The sequence below is a fragment of the Ictidomys tridecemlineatus genome, chromosome 7 (assembly GCF_052094955.1).
Source record: "Ictidomys tridecemlineatus isolate mIctTri1 chromosome 7, mIctTri1.hap1, whole genome shotgun sequence".
In the NCBI taxonomy this organism is placed as follows: domain Eukaryota; kingdom Metazoa; phylum Chordata; class Mammalia; order Rodentia; family Sciuridae; genus Ictidomys; species Ictidomys tridecemlineatus.
Window position 1 is genome coordinate 142,032,825 of NC_135483.1, and position 26,511 is coordinate 142,059,335.

At 40.7% G+C, this 26,511-nt stretch overlaps 1 long non-coding RNA gene across 2 annotated transcripts; it reads left to right on the forward strand.

The window, feature by feature from the left end:
- On the forward strand, positions 1–26,511 carry LOC144365565 (uncharacterized). 2 transcript variants are annotated; one of them, XR_013424147.1, is made up of 4 exons: positions 1–134; positions 21,475–21,513; positions 22,499–22,563; positions 23,903–26,511. It is a non-coding gene; the product is annotated as an uncharacterized LOC144365565 (long non-coding RNA). The 2 variants fall into 2 exon arrangements; XR_013424146.1 differs by lacking the exons at positions 21,475–21,513; positions 22,499–22,563; positions 23,903–26,511 and adding exons at positions 6,027–6,152; positions 11,057–11,681.

The following is a 26,511-nucleotide window of genomic DNA, read 5'->3' on the forward strand; positions in this document are numbered from 1 at the left end:
GAGAAAACAGGCCCGTGGCTCTGCTGCCCTTCAGCCATGTGAGGACCCCTAGACGCACCAACTATGAGGACGAGACCTTCATCGGACACCAAACATATCGGCACCTTGATCTTGCAATTACAGCCTCCAGAACGGTGAGGAATAAACTTATGAATTACCTAGTTTACCCACTTGGTCAGAGCAGCCTGGACAGACCAGGACAATCTAAGGGATGTGGGTGACAAAGGAGGAAGGCAGGTAAGAGAGTTAAACCTAACACACACCAAAGTCAATAACCAAGGTCTAAAACATGAGGTAACAAGATGAACACACTCTTTGGAAATAGAAGGATACATACCAAAAGGAACAGTTAAGAAAGAATTGAAAGTGGTTGACTCTAGGGGAAAAAAAAAAAAAAAAAAGCAAGACTAGAGATGAGAGGAGGAAGACAGATGACTGCTATGAATTTTTAGAAGCCTTTTCTCCCCGATCATTTTTAACCATGTGCATGCATGTATTATTGCCTTAACAAAAATTAACTTAGAGGGCTGGGGTTGTGGCTCAGCGGTAGAACATTCGCCTAGCACGCGTGAGGCCCTGGGTTCAATCCTCAGCACCACATAAAAATAAATAAATAAAATAAAGGTATTGTGTTCAATTACAACTAAAAAAATAAATACTAAATTTTTTTAAATAAAAAAAATTAACTTAGAAATCTAATAAAATGGGCTATTATATATACAGGATTTTGGCATCTGGAACCTAGTGAGCATGCTAACACTGGTAGCTGGTACAACCCTTATTACTGATGCCACAGGTGCTCTTGCAATGTGCCCCCACCACCACTGCTCCCAGCCAATGAGGGGCTTCCTTTTCTCCTAATCCATGGGAAGAATCGAGTGTTCATAGTGCATTTTACAGGCTTTCCCCGTCTGTCTCTCCTCTGCTCCCATCACACACTGGCCTTCTTGCTGCTACTTGCTTGGGAGCATTCCTGTTCCCTCCCCCTGGAAAGCCTGCCAGATGTTCTTATCTCTTTACCCTTCAGTCCCTCTCAGAGGCCTGTCTTTGCCATCTAACCCCTTGATCTTGGGTTTCCCAGCCTCCAGAACTAAATAAGGAGAGAGAAATTTTGATTTTGCACACTCAGACATCTTTATCAACTCTGGATATCAGGTTTCTGAGAGCAGAGGACACACAGACAGTTCCTGGAGCGACACAATAAAGAACGCAAATGCACTTCACAGAGAGAAAGTCCCCCAGGAAACCACACGGTCATCTGTCTCATTTGTAACTGCAGGATTTTAATTTATGGAGGTGACTGAGTGACAACACAGAGAGACAATGCCATTAAAAGAACTCAGCTCTTACACTTCCCAAGAGGAGGGGCACGCCACACTGTGCAGGGCCACACAGGGAAGCGCCAATTTTCAGTCTAGAGGTAGGAGGGGGTGAAGGGAAAGCTGAAGTCAGAGCTTTTAATGTGCTTTCTGCAGGACAGGCAGGGCACACAGCTTAGGGTTGTCCAGTTTGAATAATATCACAGGTTGAGACTCTAGTTGTTGGGTACCTGGCTCTGAGTGATTTAGAGCAGGGGAAATGCCAGTCATTGTGCTCACAGATAGAAAAAGAGGTGGTTCAGAGCATGGGCTCTGGATAGCAGGGTGTATAGAAGGCACTTTGGCTTAGTTTGGCCCTGTAATTGGTGGATGCCAAAGAGACAAACAGACTCTAAGAAAGTACAGTTAGAACTGTACTTTGCCCATAGCACTAGCAGATCCTTAGCCAAAACTAGAGGTGGCCAGCGAAGTAGAGTGACTAACACATTTTAGACTTATTCATCTCCTGGGTGTATTTTTTAAAATTGTGCTTTGTGCAGTCTGCGAATTTCTGTCAGTACCAAAAACTTTAGAAAATATTATTCAGAAAGATGACTATTGTATGAGTCTACTTCTATGAGATAGAAAAGTTCTGGCAGTAGATGGTGGTGATGACTGTACAATGACCTGAATGTACTCGATGCCACTAACCTGCAACTTCAAACATGGACATGTTTGATAGTATGTATAGCTTACCACAGAGAAAACAATAAAATTTTGAAATGCTGTTTAAAAACAAACAAAATATTCAGTGGCATTAATAAACTGAAAGCTTTTATAACTCATATTTTAAAAATTCCTTTAACAAAAACTAAGTTACTACTGTAACTCATAAGATTTAGAAACAATATTATAGTACACGGCAGGTAAGTGAAAAAAAAATCTCCAAAATAAGATGCTACTTAGAAATTGGTAGAGTTCTATTTTACTAGGAGTTCTAGAAACATCCATTTTACAATCAGGACAAATAATTTTCTCAAATTAATAACAATCCCAAATCATAAATAGGCAATTATATCCTGCTCTAATTCGCACATCTCATATCAATATATTATGAAATAGAAAAATATGATAATAAAATAGGTTTAACATGATGAGGTTTAAAATGAGTATGAATCTCTCACTTCCTGATGATGCTAAAACACTTTCAGGAAAGCATAATATCTTCAAAATTGAGTATCTCTGCTCTTGGCAGCACTAGCCATGCCCAGAAACTTCCACTGAGTCTTTTTTCTACCCCATTGTTACTTCCCATTTTTGAAAAGTGATGTGAAATAATCCAACAAGTACTTAGCAGACTGTACTGTGACTATGCTGAGACCTTCTTGAAGCTTATTCCTCTCCGTTGGCCCCTTGGACACAAGGGAGCCATGGGATCATAAGATTTAGAACACAAAAATGTATGAAGTGATGGGGGAAAATTAAGAGTTGAACTGGGCCAGACGTGGTGGCTCAAACCAGTAACCCCAGCAGCTAGGGAGGCAGAGACAGGAGAATTGCAAAGTTCAAAGCCAGCCTTAGCAATTTAGCAAGGCCCTAAGCAATTCACTGAGACTGTGTTTCTAAATAAAATATAAAAAGGGCTGGGGATGTGGTTCAGTGGTTAAGCTCTGCCGGGGTCAATTCCTAGTGAAGAGGGAGAAGGAGGAGGAGGAGGAGGAGAAGGAGGAAGAGGAGAAGAGGAAAGAAGAATTACATTAGGGATCAGGTGGGCTACAATCCCAGGATACACAGAAAAGTGAGTCTCAGGCTGGGACTCAGGGGCTGGCAAGGCCTTGGGTGTCATTTCCTTAGGTGGGAAAAAGGATTCCTGAATGGAGAAGGACAGGCTTGAGCTGACCACTTGGGTGAAGGAACAAAGGCCAGAACACAGTGACTCAGAGGAAATCTTTGTGCTTGATATGGTAAGCAATAGGGAACTACAGAGGGATCTAGGAGGGGAGAATGGCCTGAAGAAAGTAGTTTGGGGCAGATCTTGGTGAGATATGTGTTATTTGCAGAGGAGGTTTTTTTGGGGGGTTTTGTTTGGTTGGTTTTTGTTGTTGTTTTTGTTGTTGTTGTTGTCTGGTACCAGGTTTTGAACTCAGGGACACTTAACCACTAAGCCACATCCCCAGCCTTTTTGTATATTTTATTTAGAGACAGGGTCTTGCTAAATTGCTGAGACTGGCTTTGAACTCATATCTTCCTGCCTCAGCCTCTTAAGCCTTTGGAATTACAGGCATGCAGCACCACACCTAGGCCTTCTGGAAACATTATTTAAAGAGAGGAATAACTGAGTATTCTAAGACAGAGGAATAAGTCCCAAGAGGCACATTGATTCGCCTGAGAAATAGAACGGTGACACCTGCCTCATGTGGGTGGGAAATTTAAAAGCATGCACTTGGGTTGGCACAGGGTCTGATGCAGTGTAAGATTTCAACAAATGCAGAATAAGATTTTTAATGACTTAAATTTTAAAAATTAGTATTAAGAGAGAAGCCTCACATTTCTAATTGGGGAGACTGCGCAGGCAGACAGATCTGGAAGAGAAAAGGTTTCTCAGCAAGGGGTCAATGAGTGGCCCCAGTGAACCAAGACTCAGCCAAGGCGTCTGCAGGCTGATGGTGAGGCATTCAGGCAATTAAGACACTACTGTTTAGGCACACAGAGTTCAGAAATGAAATTTAATCTTCAGGATAAATGGCTAAGTTTTACTTCTAACCATTTCTCTCAAGCCATAGATAAAAAGAATTCTGTGAAAAGCTTATGTTTTTCTCAGTGATAAATTTTTAATTTTTTTTTGTTTGTTTGTAATTTAAAGAGTCCTTTAAGGCTAGGGTCAGTGATGGAGTGCTTGCCTTGTACGTGTGAGGCACTGGGTTCAATTCTCAGCACTGCACATACATAAATGAATAAAATAAAAGTCCATCAACAACTTTAAAAAAAAAAAAAAAAGAGTCCTCTAGTTAAAAAAAAAAAAAAAACTGGAAAAGTTTCAGTCCCCCAAACTGACTATAGTTAGAAGAGACAATTGAATAATTTCTATTTATTCTGGATGGGTTTTTCTATCTCTGGCCTTCTCTAATAAAACTTTGCAACAGTCAATTCTCAATTAGCTTTGGTCATAGAGAGGAGCAGTGACACAGATAAAAACAAACTACAGATAACACAAAAATGATTTACTGCCGCTCACAGGTTCCCCCCAGCCCCACACACCCCTTCCTTCCCCACGCCCTCCAATCAGCATCCACAGACCCCAGGCGCATGGTGTCAGAAGGAGACAGTGGGTCACACAGATAATCTACTCAAGGGTAATGGATTTGACTACAATTTAGCATTGATTAATTATAGTGTCCAATTTTAATTCAGTGCTATTCACTAACTAATTAGATAAGGTTTTTCCACGTTCTATTTTTGGCACAGAAAATTCTAAGCATAGGTACTTTAAAATTAGTACTGCTGTTGAAAATTAATAATCATTTATCCTCAACCTCACAAGTGCCATATGAGGGTCAGGAGACCTAGGTTCTTCCCAGTTCTGTATATGACAGGGATTTTGTGACACCAGGTAATCAGCTGGACCTCTCTGAGTGGGTTCAAATTGATCAAATGATCTGAGTTTGCTTCCAAGGCTACCATTCTAGTCTAAGTCACGGGTATGATGTATCTTGGCCCTTAGACCTGTACCTATAGATGTATGGCAGTGAGTCTCAGGATCAAATTTGCCTGACCTCCTACTTCGAGACATTAGCAATGTTGGGAGATATTTTTATTGTCATGCCTGGGGGGAATAATGTGTGATATTGGCACCTAGTCTGTAGAGGCCATTGATACTGCTAAACATCCTACAATGTCCAGGACAATCTTCCACAACAAAGAATTATCTGGTACAAAACTTCCATTGTACTGAGATTTAAAAACCCTAACATATAGGAAGGTATTAAAAAAATTTATTTTTTAGTAGTAGGTGGACACAATACCTTTATTTTATTTTTATGTGGTGCTGAGGATCAAACCCAGTGCCTCATGCATGCTGGGTGAGCTCTCTACTTCTGAGCCACAACCCCAACCCTATAGGAAGGTATTTTGACATAGGTCAACGGCCCAGGAATTGACCTGTTTTGGAAGAGAAATCAAAATTTTAAGTTAGAGGATAACAGAACATTAAATTGAATTTACAACTTACAACCAAAGATTCTATAAACATGAAATTTCCAAAGTGAGGTACCAAATCACCATTGGAATTGTCAGAGAGTTATAAAACTGTGCATAAAACCTGAAAGTATGGATACTGGAAAAGGGCTTGCAAAACGTATTCTTTTGCAGAGAACTAAAGCTCTGTGTGATCCCTAATCCCACTCCACCCCACAGGGGAAAGGGTTGGCTGGAACCATTTTGAATTCTGAGTCCTCTCAAAATCTATGACATAAATATAAAATCATTTTTCCATCTGTGCATGACATGTCTACCAATTTCAAACCTCTCTTCTATGCCTTTGATGGTGCTCAGGAAAAATTAATCCAGGTCCATGTAAATACAAAAAAAAAAAATGGGAACTCCATTTTGAATGACCAAAAGATTGAGATTCTTCTGAGAGCATTCGGACTCCAAAGTCTCTGTGGAATGAAAACAAGTTATGAAAAGAGCACAGAAACTGGGGAATGATCTGCTCCATCCATCTTCCAGGCCTGATGGGAGGGCCCTGCCTGCAGGGAAACTCTGAAGAGCCCCCAACACCATCAGAAGAAACAGATTCACCTAAGCATCTGCCAGACCCAGAGTACAGAGCCATCTCACAGTCACATCGCTCAAGTAAGAATCTCAGTCTGGCCTTTGCCTTCCTACCTTCCGGTGTTCTAATCCCAGAGGCGCCTGAAAGAAAGTGGAGAACGCAAAAGGAAAAGCCACCACGTTTCCTTCTCAATGGCAGGTGGCCTGTGATGAACAGGTGATGATTGGCGCCAGGAGGGAGAATCTTACTTTTAAATATATATTGTAACACTGAGCTGGGTGTGATGGCGCATGCATGCCTGTAATCCCAGGAGGCTGAGGCAGGAAGACCACAAGTTCAAGGTCACTCTGGGCAATTTAGTGAGACCTTGTTACAAAATTAAAAGGATTGGGGAAGTAGCTCAGCAATGGAGCACTTGTCTAATGTGTGCTAGGTCCTGGGTCCAACCTTACTACTGCAAAAAAGAAAGAAAAAAAAAAAAGAAAGATTGATTATACATTAGATTGGAATTCTATTTCTAAATCAAGAGTATAGGTTTTGGCTTAAATTGATAGTAGGACTTTCTACTCCTTAAGTGACTAGAACATTCCTGATATCTGTCAGAGTTTTTACCCAACAAAAACTCCCTCCACTAAATAAATCTTAAGGAGTTGTGAAAGTCAAAATAAGTTTCATACCAATCACATCTTATTCATCACACCTATTCAACATATCAGTTATATCCACAAACTTATATTTTCATTCCTCCAGGAATGTAATTGAGATTCCTTATGAGCTCTTTGTCTAAGGGTAGGGAGGGGACTGTGCTAGATATTCTCTGTTTCAGTGAGATACTAAAAAATATTAAACTTTCTGAGTTCACAAAATATGATTTTCCAGTTCCTATACATTTTTCTTTCTTTCTTTTTTTTTTTTTTTTTTTTTTTTGGTATCAGGGATTAAAACCAGAGGCACTTAGCCAGGGAGTTACATCTCCAGTTCTTTTTGTTTTTTATTTTGAGACAGGGTCTCACAAAATTGCTTAGGGCCTCCTTAAGTTGCTAAGGCTGCCTTTGAACATGTAATCCTCCTGCCTTAGCCTCCTGAGCCAGTGGGATTATAGGCATGCACTACAGGTATCTGGCTTCCTATGAATTTTTCATTAACTTCATTGAACTTTATACTCTGAGTAGGAGAAAAACAAAAAAAATCTCACCTACCATAAAATAAAAAGCTCTCTAAAATTGTATATGCAGCTGTGAGTTCTTCTGGCACTTGTGGGTCTTACTTTTATGATCTCAATTTGTCAAAACTTGAGTTAAAAACATCATTATAAGCTGGTTGTAGTGATTCCAGCTAGAGGCCAGAGGATTGTGAGTTTGAGGCTAGCCTGGACAACTGAGAGACCCTCTCCTAAATCATCATCATCATCATCATCATCATCATCATCATCATCATCATCATCTATTTTGAGATGATGCTTATTCAACTATTGACAGTAGCATTTCAACTTTACATTTTTTTAATTAAAAGATCCTGATTCATTTAAAAATACTAGAACCCAAAATCTCATCTCATATTTATATGGGCCTGAAGTAATCTCTCCAGGGTGTCATCAAAGGTGCAGAAGAGAGGTTTGAAATTGGTAGAAGTGTCATGCACACGGTCTTGGCATAAAAAGAGACATGAAGACCAATGGAATAGAATAAAAGACACAGAGACAACCCCCCATACTTACAGCCATATGATACTTGACCTAAGAGCTCAATAGAAATGCAGAATTTCAGGCTTCATCCCAGACCTAGGATCTGAATCTGCATTTTAACAAGATTCCAGGTCACTCTCAAAGAGCATGCAGATTTGAAAAGCACTGGTGTAAACTAGCATTGAAAAGACCTACAATGATACTGGATAACAATCTCAGAAATAAGTGGAAATAATCCAGTTAAGATGAATTTATTTAAAGTCCATAAGTAAACATATTTTCCATGGTAGAAAAACACGTCTTTGGCAATAAACATCACTTTTAACCCAAAGAGAGTGACAAACATTTTTTTTTCAAAAAGTGCCATTCACAAGAAATTTGTTCAGAGAAAATACAGCTATCCTTAACATCTAACTCCCAAACTTGTACCAATTACTGTGCAGAACTCACAATTATTCTAAGAATCCCAAAAGGCTAATTATTGTGAACACTTTCTTCTTGTATTGGTTTGCCTGGCTAGGAGCTCCTAAACCCACAGATAAAGGCAGCAAGGATTAGATTATTGAATATTATATGAATATTTTTCTTTTTATATCATCAGGATAACACCTACAGTAGTGGTTCTCAATCTTTGCTACACATTTTAGAATTAGTTGGTAGACTTTCAAAAATCCCCATCCCAAGTTGTACCCCACACCAAATTAATTCAGAATCTCTGGGATTAGAACCCAAACATCAGTAGTTTTTAAGTCTCCAAGTGATTACAATATGCAGTCTACTTTGGATACCAAAGACCTATACAAGTCAAAGTGAGAGTCATTTGATGATTCCATGGTACATTTATCAAAAGAAAAAGCTAATATCTATAATTTATGCCCCCAACCAGCTTTGGTGAGGGTGGAGTCATCTAGAATGACAGTCCACACTCATCCCACCCGCCACCCTCACCCAGAACACAGCAGCAGCTGGCTCACGTGCTCCTGCTTCTAGCTTTGGCCACTCATGCTCTACTTTGCTTCTTTTTTCCCTAATCCAGAAAAGAGGAAGTTAGAGGCTCAGGGTGTAGCTCAGGGGTAGGAAGTTTGTCTAGCACAAGTGAGGGCCTGGGTTCAATCCCAAGGAATGCAAATAGCATGTAAACAAGCACCGCAGAATTCAGAATTCAGAAAAGGCAAATGAGCTCATCACTAGAGATGCAGGTAAGAGTGTGGTGCAAAAGAGAAGGAACCCCAAATTATTTTTATTGTAAGACAGATGCACTCAGCCAGGAGACAGCAGGCTTACATTATGAATAGCTGATTAAAAAACAAACCAGTTCAGAGGAAAATTTCTTTCTATTAAAACAACAAAAATGCTGGGTACCAGGGCACATGCCTGTAATCCCAGCTACACAGAAGCCTGAGACAGAAGGATTGCAAGTTCAAAGCCAGCACCATCACCTTAGCAAGACCTTGTCTCAAAGGAAAATGTAAAAAGGGCTGGGGATGTAGCTCAATGGTGTAACATTTGCCTACGTGCACGAAGTCATGTGTTCAATCCCAATACTGCAAAAAGCAAAAAATACAAAAAATAAAAACAGCATACATTACTAAATATTTGAAAAACAAACTGAATATGAATCCCTAAATTTTGATTAATTAGAGCCCATGTGAAGCTATCTGTCACTACTATCTAATCACTTTCACAACTTGAAGACTTTGATGAAGTTTGAGAAGGATGTTGGGTTGCCATCTCTGTCAGTAGCCCAGGAATCTAGCCTGGATGATTTTTATCAGATCCCATGGAATAAGAAAAGCTATTATAACCATCTGCCACCTAAAGCAGTAACAATAAAAATATCTGACTAGATTTAAAATGGTACCAGGAGCACATGGACTATTTCCAGTAATGCCTCTCTTGCTTTTGATCACAACATTTGTTTAGTCCCTCTTCCAGTGAGCTCAGTTGAAGAAAATAACATTTATCATGACACATTTTTACTCCAAGCATTGTGGGTGAAATATTCGGTATAAATTTTCTTGTGTGATATTTGTAGCAACTATATGAAATGAGCATTATTATCTACTTGCAAGTGAAGAAACTGAAACTCAAATAGTTTAACTTATCCAGGATCTCACAATTAATAAGATACCAATAAGTTCCACAAAGTTGTATCTTTGATTGATAACCATGATAACAATAGAAGAAAAGGGGGAAAATGCAGGATGCATGAAACTCCTCCAAACTTATGCCAAGTTCAAAGCAAACACAGAAATGTGTATACAAGGAGCAAATCAGGTCAGCTGCTCTCCAAGGCATGCTGGAATTGACACACAGCTTTTAAAGATCCCAGTAGGTCTCTGACTGCATATTAAACTAGCCGAAGGTCTCATGTTTGTATTTCCTCATCAGAGAATGCAATTCCGACTTAAAGCAGAGTCTGGAAGAAATAAATTACAAAGCCAAGAATATTCTAAGAAAAGCCAGGTACGGTGGTGCACACCTGCAATCCCATAGACTCAGGAGGCTGAGGCAGGAGGATCACAAGTTTGAGACCAGCCTCAGCAACTGAGCAAGACTCTGCTCAAAATAAAAAAATAAAAAGGTTTGGGGAGTTGGGAATGTAGCTTAGTAGCGTGCCTCTGGGTGTAATTCCCAGCACCAAAAAAAAAAAAAAAAAAAAAAAAAAAACCATAACCTTTTAAATGTCAAATATATAGATAGGTGTTCAGAGATCAGACTTTCTTTCTCAACTAAAACCCTGTCATTATCAGGGTTCTTTCCTAGAAATAACTTTTACTTAGAAAATGTGCATTTACAAATCAGCTTCAGAAGCATGTGCTTAGGATTGAGATCATAGTATTTCAATAAAATCCCTCCTTCAGGACCCAAGCACAGGGTCTTTCAAAGGTATAGGTTTTCAAAAGTGGCTCTTACCACTAAGATACGCTTTGAGAAAGAGGGAAATTGCAATTGGATCCAGTTTTCTGTTTTTTGTTGTTGTTTTGGGGTTAGTTTGTTTGTTTGTGTGTGTGTTGCTAGGGACTGAACCCAGGGCCTTGTGCATGCAAGGTAAGCACTCTATGAACTAAGCTATATCCCCAGCTCTTAGGTTCAATTTTAAAACAATGAATCATAAGTGTGGGTTCGGGGTGGAAGTAACTCAGTAGCAGAGTGTTTGCCTAGCATGCATGAAGTCCTGGGTTTGATCCCAAGCACTGCAAAATAAATGAATGAATTTTTTTTTTTTTTTAAGAGAGTGAGAGAGAGAGGGGGACAGAGAGAGAGAGAGAATTTTAACAATTTTTTTTTTTTTCTTAGTTCTTGGCGGACACAACATCTTCGTTTGTATGTGGTGCTGAGGATCGAACCAGGGCCGCACGCACACTAGGCGAGCGCGCTACCGCTTGAGCCACGTCCCCAGCCCCTGAATGAATTTTTTTAAAAGTGTGTATTTCAATGTGTAGCTTCAGTGCAGGTGCAGGTTGGCAATTCTATGCTGACATGGCCCATTTGTGATGGTGACAATCTATTACATGCATGGACCCACTAGTATCTTCTAGATACATTATTTGCCCCATTCAACACATTAAGAACCCAGCAGCTAAAAACTCCAGATATACTGAAGTCATCTAAGAACATTGCTCTTACAGGATTAAAATAAAAATCATACTCCAGAGCCAAGCAAAAGTAAACTCACTTAAAAAAAATAACAACCTCTCAGCATCATGCCCAAGGTTTAAGAGAAAATCAATTAAGGAGCCCTCAGCCTCTAATCTGTGGTCCATGCTTGTTCACCAACATTCACAGTGATTTGTTTGCATCCTGGCTTTAAGGAAAATAAACTGATATAAAAGGGAAAATAAAATGTTCCTGAATAGCCCATGATACCCCTGGAGACCATGACACTTCCATGCTGCATTAAAGAGGGTTTTTCCAAGGTCAATGTGAGCTTTGCTAGATAGATTGTGTTTATATATAAGATACAAGCACTTTTTAAACTGTCTGAAAATACTGGTAATCTGAAAACTATGACTTGCTTAAAATCATACACTCTGTGATGTCTTTTCAATAGTCCCTGTGATCTTCTAATATGGGGAAGTGGTTTTTACCAAGCTAACCACCAGCCTTGAAATACCTAATGATGCCCTGAGACTGGAGAGAATCATTCCAAATTGCTCTAAATTGAACTTCCCATGGTAAGAACAAAGGGGGACACTTAACTCAAGGCCAGCAGCCATGGACCTTGGGGGGTCCAATTTTCCACTCAGGATTCCAGTCTTGGGAACTTCAGGATTTTAAAATACAGTATCTCAATCTAGCATGCAGAGTGAACTTGCCCGTTTACCTAGAGAAAGTGCCTGTGTGGTGCTTTTGTGATTTCTCTGAAATTCCCCTTCTTTGCTACAGGCTGGAGACCTCCAGCCTAGAGATGGAGTGAACTGGGGAAATGATCAAGTCACTATCCTCTGTCATCATCTACCCAGACTCACCCCCATTTCAAAGTGTTCTCCTTGAAGATAAGCCACCTCGTTCTCAAAATGTATGTCAGCACTCTATACCAGACCTATTACAGCATCTCATGAATGATAGAGCACATCAACTCCCCTCTGGGAAGAATCACATTTTACTAGAAAACTTTTTATTTGCAAAAAATAAAACTCCATTTGAGCCAGCTTAAAAGCTGGGGTTGTAGCTCAGTGGTAGAGCACTTGCCTAGCATGTGTGAGGCAATGGGTTTGATCCTCAGCACCACATAAATATAAATGAATAAAATAAAGGTATTATGCCATCTACAATAAAAAAAAAAAAATAGAGCTGGGCCTGGTGGCACACACCTATAATCTCAGTAATATAGGAGGCTGAAGCAGGAAGATCACAAGTTCAAGGTCAGCCTCAGCAATTTAGTGGGGCCCTAAGCAACTTTGAGAGACCCTGTCTCAAAACAAAAATAAAAAGGGCTAGGGATATAGCTCAATGGCAAAGTGCCCCCTGAGTTCAATCCCTGGTACCAAAAAAAATTTTTTTTTAATTATATATATTGCATATATTAAATAAGTATTAAATATACATTTGAAATAATAATATATACATATATTTATATATGTGTATATATATATATACACACACATATATAAATAATTCTGGGTTATTTTAAAGAATTCAAGAGTGGTTAAATAGGCTTCAGAAAGGGCAAGAAGCAAAAGTTGGAACATTATCAAGAACCCTGAACATCTTTCCACCTTGGCATTTGCTTTATTCTTTTGTTACCAGCCTTCATGGTGGAAAATCGCCATCATCCCGTTTCCCTCATTGACACGCTCTCCATTTGAGACAGCATTTCTACTGACCTGTGCACTTGTCTCCCAATTCCACTTTCCCAAAGAATCTGATTGGCTTAGCTTGGATGAGGTGCCCACCACTCAACCAATCCTGGCTAGAGGGCAAGGTCATTGCTCACACAGGACTACTCACTGCAAGAACAGGATGAAGAAAGATGGAGAAGGAATAGAGTGGGCGGATTTCGCAGATAAAAGCACAAGAATCATATAAACAACTTTTTTTTTTTTTTTTTTAGTATTACCATATCCTATGTGAGACACTGGTATGCCACAGATACTAGTAGTTATTCCATCCCCCAAAAAAGTCTGCATCATTAGAAAAAAAAATTTGGAAAACATGGGAGGATATCTATCCATTTGCTGAATATTAGAATAAGTGCCGACTGTAAGCCTGGCTTACACATTCAGCAGATGACTTCTCAAAACTTTTAATACCAATACGCGCTGTTGACTCTTAAAAGGGGGACATGGAGTAGATGGCATTTCCCAACTTATCTGACCCTGAAAAAAAAAAAAAAAAAGCTGATTTTTTGCTCGGATCCCAGGCTGGGAGATGCTGACATAAGGCAACAAACAAACAAACAATAAAAGTGGGGAGGTAGGGAAGGAAATGAGTTATTTCAATTAGCAAACAGCTCTCAGCAATTCTGGCGGGTATCCCAATGCCCAGGGGAATGCATGTTCAGGGAGTTTTTAGTATAGGCAGATAAGCCACCTCCAGCCTGCATCCCCTTTGCTTAAGGATTATTATACAATTGACTCCAATTGACAGAAGTTTATTTTATGGAGTTTGATTATTTTATTGGGGCCTTTTCCAGCTTCTCATTATCAGCGTATCTGCATCCTGTCCCACAGTCTCTACTCTATCTACATACTTCATTATGACACAGAAAGGAACTTGTGACCAATGACCCTACTGATGAGAAGTGGCAAAAAAAGCTGGGACTGAGGCTCAGTGGTAGAGCATTTTTCTAGCATGCTGGAGGCTTTGGATTTGATCCTCAAAAATGCAAAAGAGATGAAATGGCAACAAATCATCCCAGCAGCACAAGTAATCAAAGGCTGAGTGCTTCCCAATCCTAAACTTTGAAACTGCTGTCTCTGCAGTACCTTTTGACCTTATCCTGAGTACCTCCCCTGTTACCTGTTCTTCTGGGTCTTAACTTACCCTTCAGGGGATTCTAACATGCTTCCAAAGACACAGAGTTACAAATAAAACCACTCTACTATGTCTATCCTCTGGAACTAGTTTCAAATGGGTGTGTCATGAAGCAAGTATGAAAAGGATCCAAACTTAAACTTTGTTTCACAAGGATTAGATATGAGTGATTTAAATGCAGTTAAATGGAAATTTGAACACCTATATTCAATATTATTTTTTTAATTGTTAATTTTTTTAAGAGTGTTAAAGCCGAGCACAGTGGTGCCCGCCTGTAATCCCAATGACTATGACTCTGGAGGCTGAGGCAAGAGGAGCGTAAGTTTGAGGCCAGTCTCAGCAATTTAGCAAGCCCCTGTCTCAAGATAAAAAAAAAATGAAAAGGACTGGGAACATAGCTCAGTAATAGAGCACCTGTGGGTTCAATGCCTAGTGTTGCAAGAAAATAAAAGGAGTGTTAAGTGCACCATTCTCATTCTCATGTGAGCTTTCTGGGTTACTGTCCCCTTTGTTGCAAGCTTCTCTTGCTCATATTGAAGTGGCAGGGGTTGTTAAAACTCTTTTGGCAGGAGGGTGCCTTTCTTTTTCTTTTTTTTTTTTTTAATTTCTGATTATTTATTTTGTGACCAGCCACACTATCAAGTTACCTTATTCTAATTATTTATCAGAAGTTAACTGTTTTATATTTTCTGATTTGATATTACAGGAAACTCTGATAATTTTAAGTTATTTCCATTTGAATGTAATTTTATATACTAAAATGCTTATGGGTTTCTATACCCTTTAAATTCTTTTTTTTTTAATTTGTTCTCATTAGTTATCCATGACACCAGAGTGCATTTCGATTCATTGTACATACATGGAGCACAACTTTTCCTTTCTCTGGTAGTATATGATATAGAGTCGCATGGTATGTGCAGCCATATATGTACCTAGGGTAATGATATCCATCTCATTCCACCATCTTTCCTGCCCCTACACCCCCTTCCCTCCCCTACCTCCCCTTTGCCCAATCAAAGTTCCTCCATTCTCCCACATCCACCCCTCATTATGGATCAGCATCCACTTCTCAGAGGGAACATTCAGCCTCTGGTTTGGGGGGATTGGCTTACTTTGCTTAGCATGATATTCTCCACCTTCATCCATTTACCTGAAAATGCCATAATTTTATTCTCTTTTAATGCAAAACTACTCTAAGATTTCATCTCACTCCAGTCAGAATGGCAATTATCAAGAATACAAGCAATAATAAGTGTTGGCAAGGATGTGGGAAGAAAAGTACACTCATACATTGCTGGTGGGACTGCAAATTAGTGCAACCACTATGGAAAGCAGTATGGAGATTCCTTAGAAAATTGGGAATGGAACCACCATTTGACCCAGCCATCCCACTCCTCAGTCTTTACTCAAAGAACTTAAAATCAGCATACTACAGGGATGCAGCCACATCAATGTTTACAGCAACTCAATTCACAATAGGTAAACTGTGGAACCAACCTAGATGCCCTTCAATAGATGAATGGATAAAAAAAAAACTGTGATATGTATACAAAATGGAATATTACTTGTCATTAAAAAATATTACTTGTCATTAAAAGTTTGTGCTCTTTCTGAGAAGAGCACAAACTCAGGCTTATCATCAGACCCAGTGACAGTTCCTGTGGGACTATTGTACACATCCCACAGCAGCAGCAACCAAGCAGTGCCAAGATCCAACATCACAGGCTCTACCAAAACCAAGTGTCGAAGGCAATTCTTTAGGTCTGGTTCACGATCTGTTTCTAGGGTAGATGTTGGGAGAGAGAGTAACATTTTTTTTTCTTTTTAAAAATATTTTTATTAGTTATGGTGAAATTTTTGATTTTACTCATTTGTATGTGGTGCTGAGAATTGAACCCACTGCCTCATGCATGCTAGGCAAGCGCTGTACCACTGAGCCATGATCCCAGCCCAAGAGAGTAACACTTTCATAGCAAGAGAATGATTCCAGGTTCAGCCCAGGTCCTTGGCTTCAAACAGCAAGCACTAAATCTGGATGATTGAATCAAGCACTAATTTACTGAAAAGATGCTGTTTTAGTCAGCTTTTTCACTGCTGGGACTAAAAGGACCCAACCAGAACTATAAAGAAGGAAAAGTTTACTTGGGGGTCCCCAGTTTCAAAGGTCTCCATCCATAGACCGCAGGCTCCATTTCTCAGGGCTTGAGGTGAGGCAGAATGTCATGGCAGAAGAATGTGGCAGAGGGAAGCGGCTCACATGGTGATCAGAAAGCAGAAAGAGATCTTCACTTGCCAGATACAAATATATACCCCAAAGCAACACCCCAATTCCCACTGCCTCCAGCCACACCCTGCCACTTCAGTTCCCACTCAGTTAATCTCTATCAGGGATTTATTCACTGATTGGGTTAAGGCTCTACAACCCCATCATTTCTCCTCTGAACCTTCTTGCATTGTCTCACACCTGAGCTTTTGGGGAATACCCCACATCCAAACCATACCAAATGCATTGCCAGCTCATGGTTTATCCAAGAAAACTGGTGAATCAAGACCACAAAACAGGCAGGAACAGAGAAGTGAAGTTTTTTTGGGACCTAAGTAAAAATCCACTGTCCTTACCCCTAAATGCCAAAACGTCAACCATCACAGACCTTGGTCCTAGATGTTGTCTGGGACTTGCTCCTAATTCAAGTCCAAGGCAAGGGTATTTACCTTCCCCACTTTGGGGAAGAGGATACCTGCCACAGGCTTCTCGCAGTGTGGCATCCTTGCTGCCATCCTGCAGATGCCACACTCACATAGCCTGAACATAGTCAGCATGATGAGCTGGGCTCGTCAAGAGTTAAAGGTGGCGCACGCCTGTAACCCCAGTGGTTTGGGAGGCTGAGGCAGGAGGATCACAAGTTTAAAGCCAGCCTCAGCAACTCAGCAAGGCCCTAAGCCTTTATATATTTTCAATATATAAAAATATATTAAAAAAAAAAAAAGACTGGGATGTGACTCAGTGGTTAAGCACCCCTAGGTACAATCTCTGATACAAAAAAAGAAAAAATTAAACCAAGTCTGAACTCTTCATTTGAAATATCATTCAGTTCACAGATGGACTAATCTATGCTTGCATCTTGGACTGTTTTGAAATTAAACCTACCTATTTGGAATATTGAAGCAAAGCTAAACTGTCTGCTTCCAGATCCTTCTTCATTCATACAATGACCAAGGGTTTGCAGCTGCATTTATAACCCTGCTTGACTCCTTGCCTGAGGCATCTGATTCGCCATCAGTCTGTGGCCTTGTGCAACTCAGGGATGTGATGGGGTAATCTTACTTCCCTTAATTGAGGGCACTTGTTTTCCCTCTACCCATGAGGACAGCAATTGGGAATCCTGCTGAACCCACAGTTCCTCTTACAGCCTGAGCTGGGAGTTACAGCCATTTATTCTTTCAACATCTGCTTTCCAGGGAGAAGTCAGGACTTAATAATATAAAGCGAAACAAAACCTCTGATCATATCTGAAAACCAGGAACCTATCGAAGACTAGCAGGGTCTTGTCAAAAAGGATTCAGGAGCTAACTTGAATAGGCTCTCACTGATCAAAGTTGACACACAATTTGAGTATGAGAAAGGGTAATAACAGCAAGACACAGAAATTATTTAAATCCATGAGCTATAATGATAGTTTTTTAAAACCCACAATAACTTATTGATCACAATTGGAGGCTGCTGGGGAACCAAGTTTCTACTTTGAAAACAGATAAAGGAAAAGAACTGAATATTTCTGCCTCTTTTCCTATACAAATGGTACCACTGGATAATCAAACAGTACATGAAGGAAATATTTTCTTCATGAAAATATTCTTGCTCTAAAAAAACAAAGGATAAATGGTAGAATAAGAAAATGACTTTATAACTTCTACTAGACGAATAAATCAAGGCCATGATCCTCTGTGGTGGCTCACATCACAGAACAGTCACACACCAGGAGCCCCCAGTGGAGAAACCTACCAGTTCCTACTAAGTACTCTTCCCAAAGAAAATGAAATATAAATTGGATTGAGTTTGTCCCAATTTCCAGCTTATAGGAAATAAGCAATTCAGAGAAATATGTTAAATGTCACCTTAAAGATGCAATCAGCCTTTGAGAAACCCTAAAGGATAAGCACCTATTTTCTTCAACAATAACAACAATTAAAAAGTTGCAGGCGGGCTGGGGATGTGGCTCAAGCATTAGCGTGCTCGCCTGGCATGCGTGCGGCCCGGGTTCGATCCTCAGCACCACATAACAACAAAGATGTTGTGTCCGCCAATAACTAAAAAATAAATATTAAAAACTCAAAAAAAAAAAAAAAAAAGTTGCAGGAGCCAGGTGCAGTGGTGCATGCCTGTAATCCCAGCAGCTGGGGAGGCTGAGGCAGGAGGATCCAAGTTCAAAGCCAGCCTCAGCAAAAGAGAGGCAAGAAGGAACTTAGTTAGACCCTGTCTGTAAATAAAATACAAAATAGGGCTGGAGATGTGGCTCAGAGGTCGAGTGTCTCTGAGTTCAATCCCCAGGATAAAAAAAAAAAAAAAAAATTGCAACTCACACTTGTCCATTCACCATCAAAATCAGAAAAGGAAGGTTGGGCTCAGTAATGCACATCTACAATCCCAGCGGCTCGGGAGACTAAGGCAGGATGATTGCAAGTTCAAAGTTAGCCTCAGAAATTTAGCGAGTCCATAAGCAACTCAGTGAGACCCTGTGTCTAAATAAAATACAAACAGGGCTGGGGATGTGGCTCAGTGGTTAAGTGCTCCTAGATTTAATCTCCAGTATAGATAGATAGATAGATAGATAGATAGATAGATAGATAGATAGATAGATAGATAGATAGATATAGATAGATAGATAGATTAGAAAAAGAATACCAAGAATCACTGGTAGACCACCCGGAAGCCTGATACACTCACCTCTACCACCATGTGTAACATTCTGTAAACCCCTCCTGATGACCAGGGCCAATCATCCTAGTCAGGAAAAGGAGCCCACTTCTTAACTGCTAATTCCTTACCTCCAGGTGCTAAAAATGCTCAGACAGCAGGCGTGCTTCATAATTCAATGGGACTTTTTCAATGTGGCCTTGAAGAAGCATTCCCCTTTTGGGATACTGGAATTGCAAACCAGTAGAGCCCAGAGTTCCAAATACAGGAAGCACAAATTCCACAAGTGGGGAGTGGCAACAGGGAGACCACGCCTGTTTCCTCCCCTTGGTTTCCAAATCAATGTTTTCCTGCTATTGGGACAAAGCATCATACAAATGAACATCCTCAAGGACAGTACCCTAGTCTCACCAACTATCACCTCGGAACTGGCACTTTTTAAAAGCCTTTCTAATGTCCTATCAGGCCAGCAGCTTCTAGGAGCTCAGTGCCTGATACAACCACTAGACCTCCATTGGGCCCATTTCCACACCCACTTTTCTTTAGAGTGAGACGCATGGCCTGATGCTATAAGCTGTCAGATGAAGCTGCTGACTGAGACCCTACAGGCAGGGAAGACAAACCCTGTGCTATACTTTGTTTCTTAAATGTCCCCCCAAAGACCTATGTGTTCAAGGCTTGGCTCCTAACTTGGTACTATTGGGAAGGGATGGTTTTGTGTTTGTGTGGCGCACAGCCTCACGCATGCTAGTCAAGTCTTGTTCCACCAAGTTACAACCATCCACACCTTTCCCCACTGCGCAGTGGATTCATACCGATTCCAACCTTGAGTTACTTCTCCTTCCAAATACCAGTTAGCTAGGATCCTCTCCCAGATCTCTGCCTGCTGGGAGGATTTTGCCTCATCAATGTCTTCCAAGGCCACCCTTGATTGACCAGGTGTTAGGGTCTGTAAACAAGTCAGGATGGCCGCCTGGCATTTTGCCAGAGGGAGTGGTTTATGAAGTAATGCCAGCAAGTCATCAAGTGTGGAGATTCCTTATTGGTTGACTGCTGTATCTAGTTTATGTTAATTAAGATAAGCTGTGTGGAATGTATACATACCCCTCTTGTCCTACAATAAACGGCTCCCACTCCTGCTGTATCAATGTACACAAGTTGTTCGTCACCCCCAGGTTATTTTGCTGCAGCCGGACTGGCAACTACGGCTGTTATGCATTTGCATCCATTGTTTGCACCCATATGTGAGCTAATCAGGATATATCTTCCTCCCTCGACTGATCTCCATTCAACCCTTGCTACAGGCTGAGGGAAAGACACATTGTTATAATAGGGGCAGTTGATGTGGGGCTCTACGGGTACCTATTCACTCTATACTACCAGCTCACTGGCTGATCTCATGTTTGGTCCCCATGTTTCCGCTTCCATTTTATAAATAATGGATATTGGATCTGCCCAAACATATGTCTTGGTGAATCTGACAACCCAGTTCACGAGGGCTGCATGATCACTGGTGTTCCTGTGTAAGGCCCAGCAGCACCCCAGAGCTTATTTTTAAAAGGCTTACCCTTCTCTGATGAAGCCAGACACAGTGGCACACGTTGTAATCCCAGTGGCTCAGGAGGCTGAGGCAGAAGGATTTCGAGTTCAAAGCCAGCCTCAGCAAAAGTGAGGTGCTAAGCAATTCAGTGAGACCCTGTCTCTAAATAAAATACAGAATAGGGCTGGGGATGTGGCTCAGTGGTTGAGTGCTCTTGAGTTCAATCCCTGGTACAAAAAAAAAAAAAATCTGATGAAACTAGAATTTTAGGGGTCTGCATGGCAGTTCTTTCACTGTGTGTATTAGTCAGCTTTTTTAATCACTGTGACCAAAAACCACCTATCCAGAAAAAACTTAGAGGAAGAAAAGTTTATTTTGGCTCTTGGTTTCTGGGGTCTCAATCCATAGACTGCAGACTCCATTGTCCTGGGCCCAGGGTGAGCCAGACATCATAGGGTAAGGGAAGTTGCTCACCACATGGCAACAAGGAAGCAGAGGGAGAGGGAGAGGAACTGGGGAAGGGAGCCAGAGAGAAGATGTGCCCTTGCAGAGCTTGACACAGTGACCCACTTCCCCCAGCAATGCCCTACCTGTCTGCAGTTACCACCCAGTCCATTCAAACTAGGATGAACTGATTAGGTTGCAGCTCTCCTAACCCAGTCATTTCACCTGTGACTAATCCTGCATTAACACAGGAGAATTGGGGGGTCACCTCATATTCAAATCATAACACTGGGGCTTTCCAAAAATAAAGCACAGCATCTTTTCCCGCCACTGACACAGGAACTGCTGGACCACCTGGGAACTCCTGGATCCTGTGGGGTAAGCAACAGTGCTGCTGATGTCTCCACCTGGATCAATAACAGGACCCTCTGCTGCTCTGGGACTCACTCCAAATGACAGCATTTTGTGTCACCTAGTATGTGGATGGATCAGGGGTGAGATGTGCTATTTCCAGGACCTGTGGAGATCTACCAGGTGTTTTGCTTCCTTCTTTGTGGTGCAAGATCCAAAAGTTCATCCTTTCTTTGGGATGGGATGTCCTGGCATACTCTTGATCATTGGGCTCCTGAAATTTTTACTTACATAGCATTTCCTAAATCACCAAGAGGTTTCCCTCCATGAGCATTTCCAAGGCCTCTAGTGTGCCTGCCAGTTATTGCTTCTCAGGTAAAATCAACATGTTAATCAACAGAGTGGCTTAGTGAGCTGCACTATATGATGTCCAGATGGTCCAAATCTCTTCTAACTCTATTATAACAGCAGATGACAGAGTGAACATATCCTGGAACAAAGCTGTAAATGTACACTGGCATCTGTTCCATGCAGACACAAACCATTCCTGATAATCTTTTTGAATAGGAATGAAAAGAATGCATTTACCAAATCAGTGGCCACACACCATATACCTGAGGCCATGTTAATCTTCCCTAGCAAGGATGTCACATTTGGTATAGTGGCTCCACCTGGGGATACTTCTTGGTTGAGTTAGCAATAGTTTACTATCATTCTTCAGGATTTCTCTGGGTTTTGTAGAGGCTAGACTGGGCAATATGACATGGACCACAATACCTATATCCTTTTGATCTTTAAGACACTTTCAACATGTCTCCCAGAATATACAGGAATGTTTTTTCATTGTTTTTTACTAAGTTTGACTGCTGAGGAATGGGGGAAGAGGAAGTAGTTTCAGACACTTCTGCCTGATCTTGTCAATCACAATGACAGCTTTTACCCTACAGACTAGAGACTCAATGTGGGGGTTGTTCTAACTTTTAAATATGTTTACCTCAATTACATCTTACAGGATGACACTGACTGAGCCTATGAACACATTATGATCCAGTCTTTGGCCAGGACTCCACCTATTAGGTAATTCCTCTGTGTGTTTCTCTAATGGGGAGTGAGTAGGAGACTGGGGCAATAATAGACACTGTGACTCATAGTACTTGAAATGTTTAAATATTTCACTCTACGCAGTGCATAGTTACCCAAGTAAACAACTATGGATCCCTTTGGAAAAGGCCTGAGAAAATAATTACCATTTACACTTCTCATGATATTGCAGGGTCCTTCTTCCTGGGATCCCAGATTCCTTTTAAGTGCATGGATCCATGATGGAAATATAGTTTAGATTCAGAAACACACAAAGGATAATGACTGTTTATGAGATCATCCACTCTTAAATTCCGATGGTTTAAATTGAGTAGTAGCCTCATTGATTACCCACTTATTTTTCTAGATTTATTTGGCCATCTTTCCATTCTCTACTTGTCAAGATCCCCTGGCTATCCACTGTGACCTTGTCATGAATTGCCATTGCAATAATTGTATCCACACACACACAAAAAAAAAAAAAATCAAGATTTTGCAGATCATCAACTCAGATTTCTCCCTCCTATTAGTAAAGTTTCCACCCTTATGTAATCAGGACCCTGACCTTGACATAGCAGCTCTGCCTTGGTCAAGAGTTCCTCTTTGGAGCTCCATTACTCTGGTGATTTTGTCGTGGGTTTGATTCCCATCTTTCTCTGTACTCACCTCTAGGAGTGGAGAGCTCTGAGCTGGTGCAAGGTAAGCTGCATCCCTGCATCAATGAGTCACTAGATGTGGCTGCCCTGGAGAGGGGTGTGGCCTTGGGTAGGTGGCTCTTACTATTGACTGAATAATCTTGAAATCCTAACCATAAACATGATGGTTTGAGGAGGTAGGGGCCTTTGAGAAGTAATTAGGTCATGAAAGTAGAGCCCTCATAAATTAGATTACTGCCCTTCTAAGAGATTCCAGAGAGCTCTCTCTCTTTTTCCCACATGAGGAAATAGGTGGAAGACAACCGTCCATGAATCATGAAGCAAGCCCTCACCAGACACCAAATCTTCTGGCACCTTGATCTTGAACTTCTCAGCTTACAGAACCATGAGAAATAAATGTTTATTACTTAAGTCACCCAGTGTTTGGTGTTTTGCAATAGGAAGCCTAAGAGACTAATACAGCTCCCCTACACTCCCGTCAACCCCTAAGGAGCTGAGGGCTGAGGCATCTGCAGACAGCACTCCCAGCCACGGGTCCCTCACTGAAAGGGGACCCGGGGAGGCAGAGTGCTTCACACTGACCTCCACCCTTTTTTTTTTTCTTTTTTTTTTAAGAGAGAGGGAGAGAGAGAGAGAATTTTTTAATATTTTAATTTTTTAATATTTATTTTATTTTTTAGTTTTCGGCGGACACAACATCTCTGTTGGTATGTGGTGCTGAGGATCGAACCCGGGCCTAGCGCATGCCAGGCGAGCGCGCTACCGCTTGAGCCACATCCCCAGCCCCTGACCCCCACCCTTCTTTTCCCTAACCTTGTTTGGAGTCTCCTGTCATGAAGTATGCAGTAAAGAGATACAAGCGGGCTTCCTCATTTCTATTTTAAATATTTGTTCCATCAGGCACCTGAGCTCATTTACAAATATGCACAAGAAATCTCATCACAAAAATATCACCTTTTCCAGCAATTTGCTTTTCATTACTATTTAAAAGTAAACAAAGCATTTTAAAGGGAATTGGACATGAACATAATGAGTGCACAAGGACATTTATTGTTTGCCATTAGACTGTGCACACCGAGTGAGGATGGCTTATCCACTGAGCGTTTTCATTAGCTTTCCTAGGATCTCTTCTCTTTCCAGGACTCCAACATGCTTCTATTTTAAAATTGCCCAGAAAGAGTGACTTTGGAGGATGTGGCCACATCATCCCACCTTGACAGCTTCAGAGCATTAACAAGGTACTTTTAATAGAAAGCAACCAGCGAATTCAACAGATGTGCAGAGCTTGCGCTCTGGCAGAGACATTTAAGATACTGAAGTGAACAACAAGCCCACCACCCAGTCTGTCAGAAGCTTGACCTCATGGGCAGACAGCAAAGTGAGTGCCTTGAGAAGGCGTCCTCTGCTTACCTGGAGAAGTGCAGCTTCCTTCCAGTGGGAAAACCAGGGAGCTAGCAGACCCAGCTATTTTAGATACATCATCAGCTGGAGTATGTCCCAAAGAGCAGAGGAAGTCGAAGCTGGGCTGGTATCGTCTTCTGATTCGATCAGACTGTGGCCCTGGAGGACACACAGACTATGTGGAGCATTCACATGGCTGAATGAGAGGCCCTGATGAGACTTGGGAGGAGCAATGCTGTTTTCAGAGAAGACAGGAATCCGCTTACTTTAGCTAATTTTTACTTACAAACAACTGGTTAAGCACAGGTCACTGTCATCACTGGTCTTGGTTTAGAACCCTACTCTTCCCCCATCCCACTTGCCCAGAATCCTCTCATGCCAATGGCATGGCTTCTCATACCTCTCATTGACACTGGTAAGTATCCCAACCACCTCATCTTCAAACTTCTCAGAAGATTCTAAACCTTTTATTCTTACAAAATTCTAACCTCATCATCTTTCTTGAATATTTGACTATTTCTTGCTACCCATACCTGTACCAAGTGCTTCCCATCATTTTTTTACATTATTTCTCCTTAAGGACTTCAGAAATAATTGTCAATTTCCTTCTTTCTAAAATGAAGGCACCAGCCTCATATGGTAGCACATGCCTATAATCCCAGCAACTGGGGAAGCTGAGGCAGGAGGATGGTAAGTTCAAGGGCAGCCTTAGTGACTTAGCAAGCCCTCTCTCAAAATAAAAAATAAAAAGAGCTGGGGATATGACTCAATGGTAGAGCACCCCTGGGTTTAATCCCCAGTACCCAAATAAAAATAAAATGAAGGCACTAGGTCTGAGGGTAAAACTCAGTGGTAGAGAGCTTGCCTAGCACATACAAGGCCCTGGGGTCAACACCCAGCCCTACAAACATAAATTAATTAATTTAATTTAATTTAATTAAGTAAGAGATTTTTTTTTTTTTTTTGGTATGTTTGGCAGTACTAGAGATTGAACTCAGGGGCACTCTACTAGTGAGCTACAAACCTGCAGGCTTTTTTATTTATTTTGAGATAAGTTCTAAATTGCTCAGATTGGCCTGAAACTTGTGATCCTCATGCTTCTCAGCCTCTAGAGTAGCTGGGATTACAAGCATGCACCACCATATCCAGTTGTAATTTTTAATCATGTGTTCACCCTGGTAGTCTTATTATCTGAAAGTATTACTTTCTTATTTCATGGAATGCTTTATAGTTAAATAGTTAAGGTTAGAGCATACTTCTATAATTCAAGCTTAATATTTATGATAGGAGTCATTTTGCAGATAAAATTTATAATGTAGGAACATGTCATTAGAAGATTATAGGGTTATAAGCTAAAGATTTTAATGCATCATGCAGCATTCTGCCACATTGCCACACAATAGGATGTATATTTATGGGTTTTTGACAGCACTTTCTAAATTTTCTGACATTGCTTTTCAGGTTGTTGAAGATGTTTCATTAATTCTCTACTACTTCAGAATATTCTTTACCACATGAAACATGTGTCCCCCTAAAAGGCTATTTTTAATTCTATTTTTATCCAAATTATAGGTTTCTGCAATATGCTAATAGGTACTCCATACAGAAGGATTTTTATAATCAAATAAATGTTGAGAAAAACTAGGTTACATGCAGCTCAACAGGTTTTTACCACAGGACTTCTCAGAGACTTTCATGTTTTGATCTGTACATTGAAGGAAGCCCCTTTCCAAATGTTTTTCATCCAAACACTTAGTAAATACTTGTGAAATAGGAGTCAGTGAAATATAGTTTTGGATGGCTGCCCTGGGCTTAGTTGATACAAACATTGTATTCTAATCTAGAACTGTATTAAAACTAATAAAGCAGAAAAAAAAGATAGTTGGGA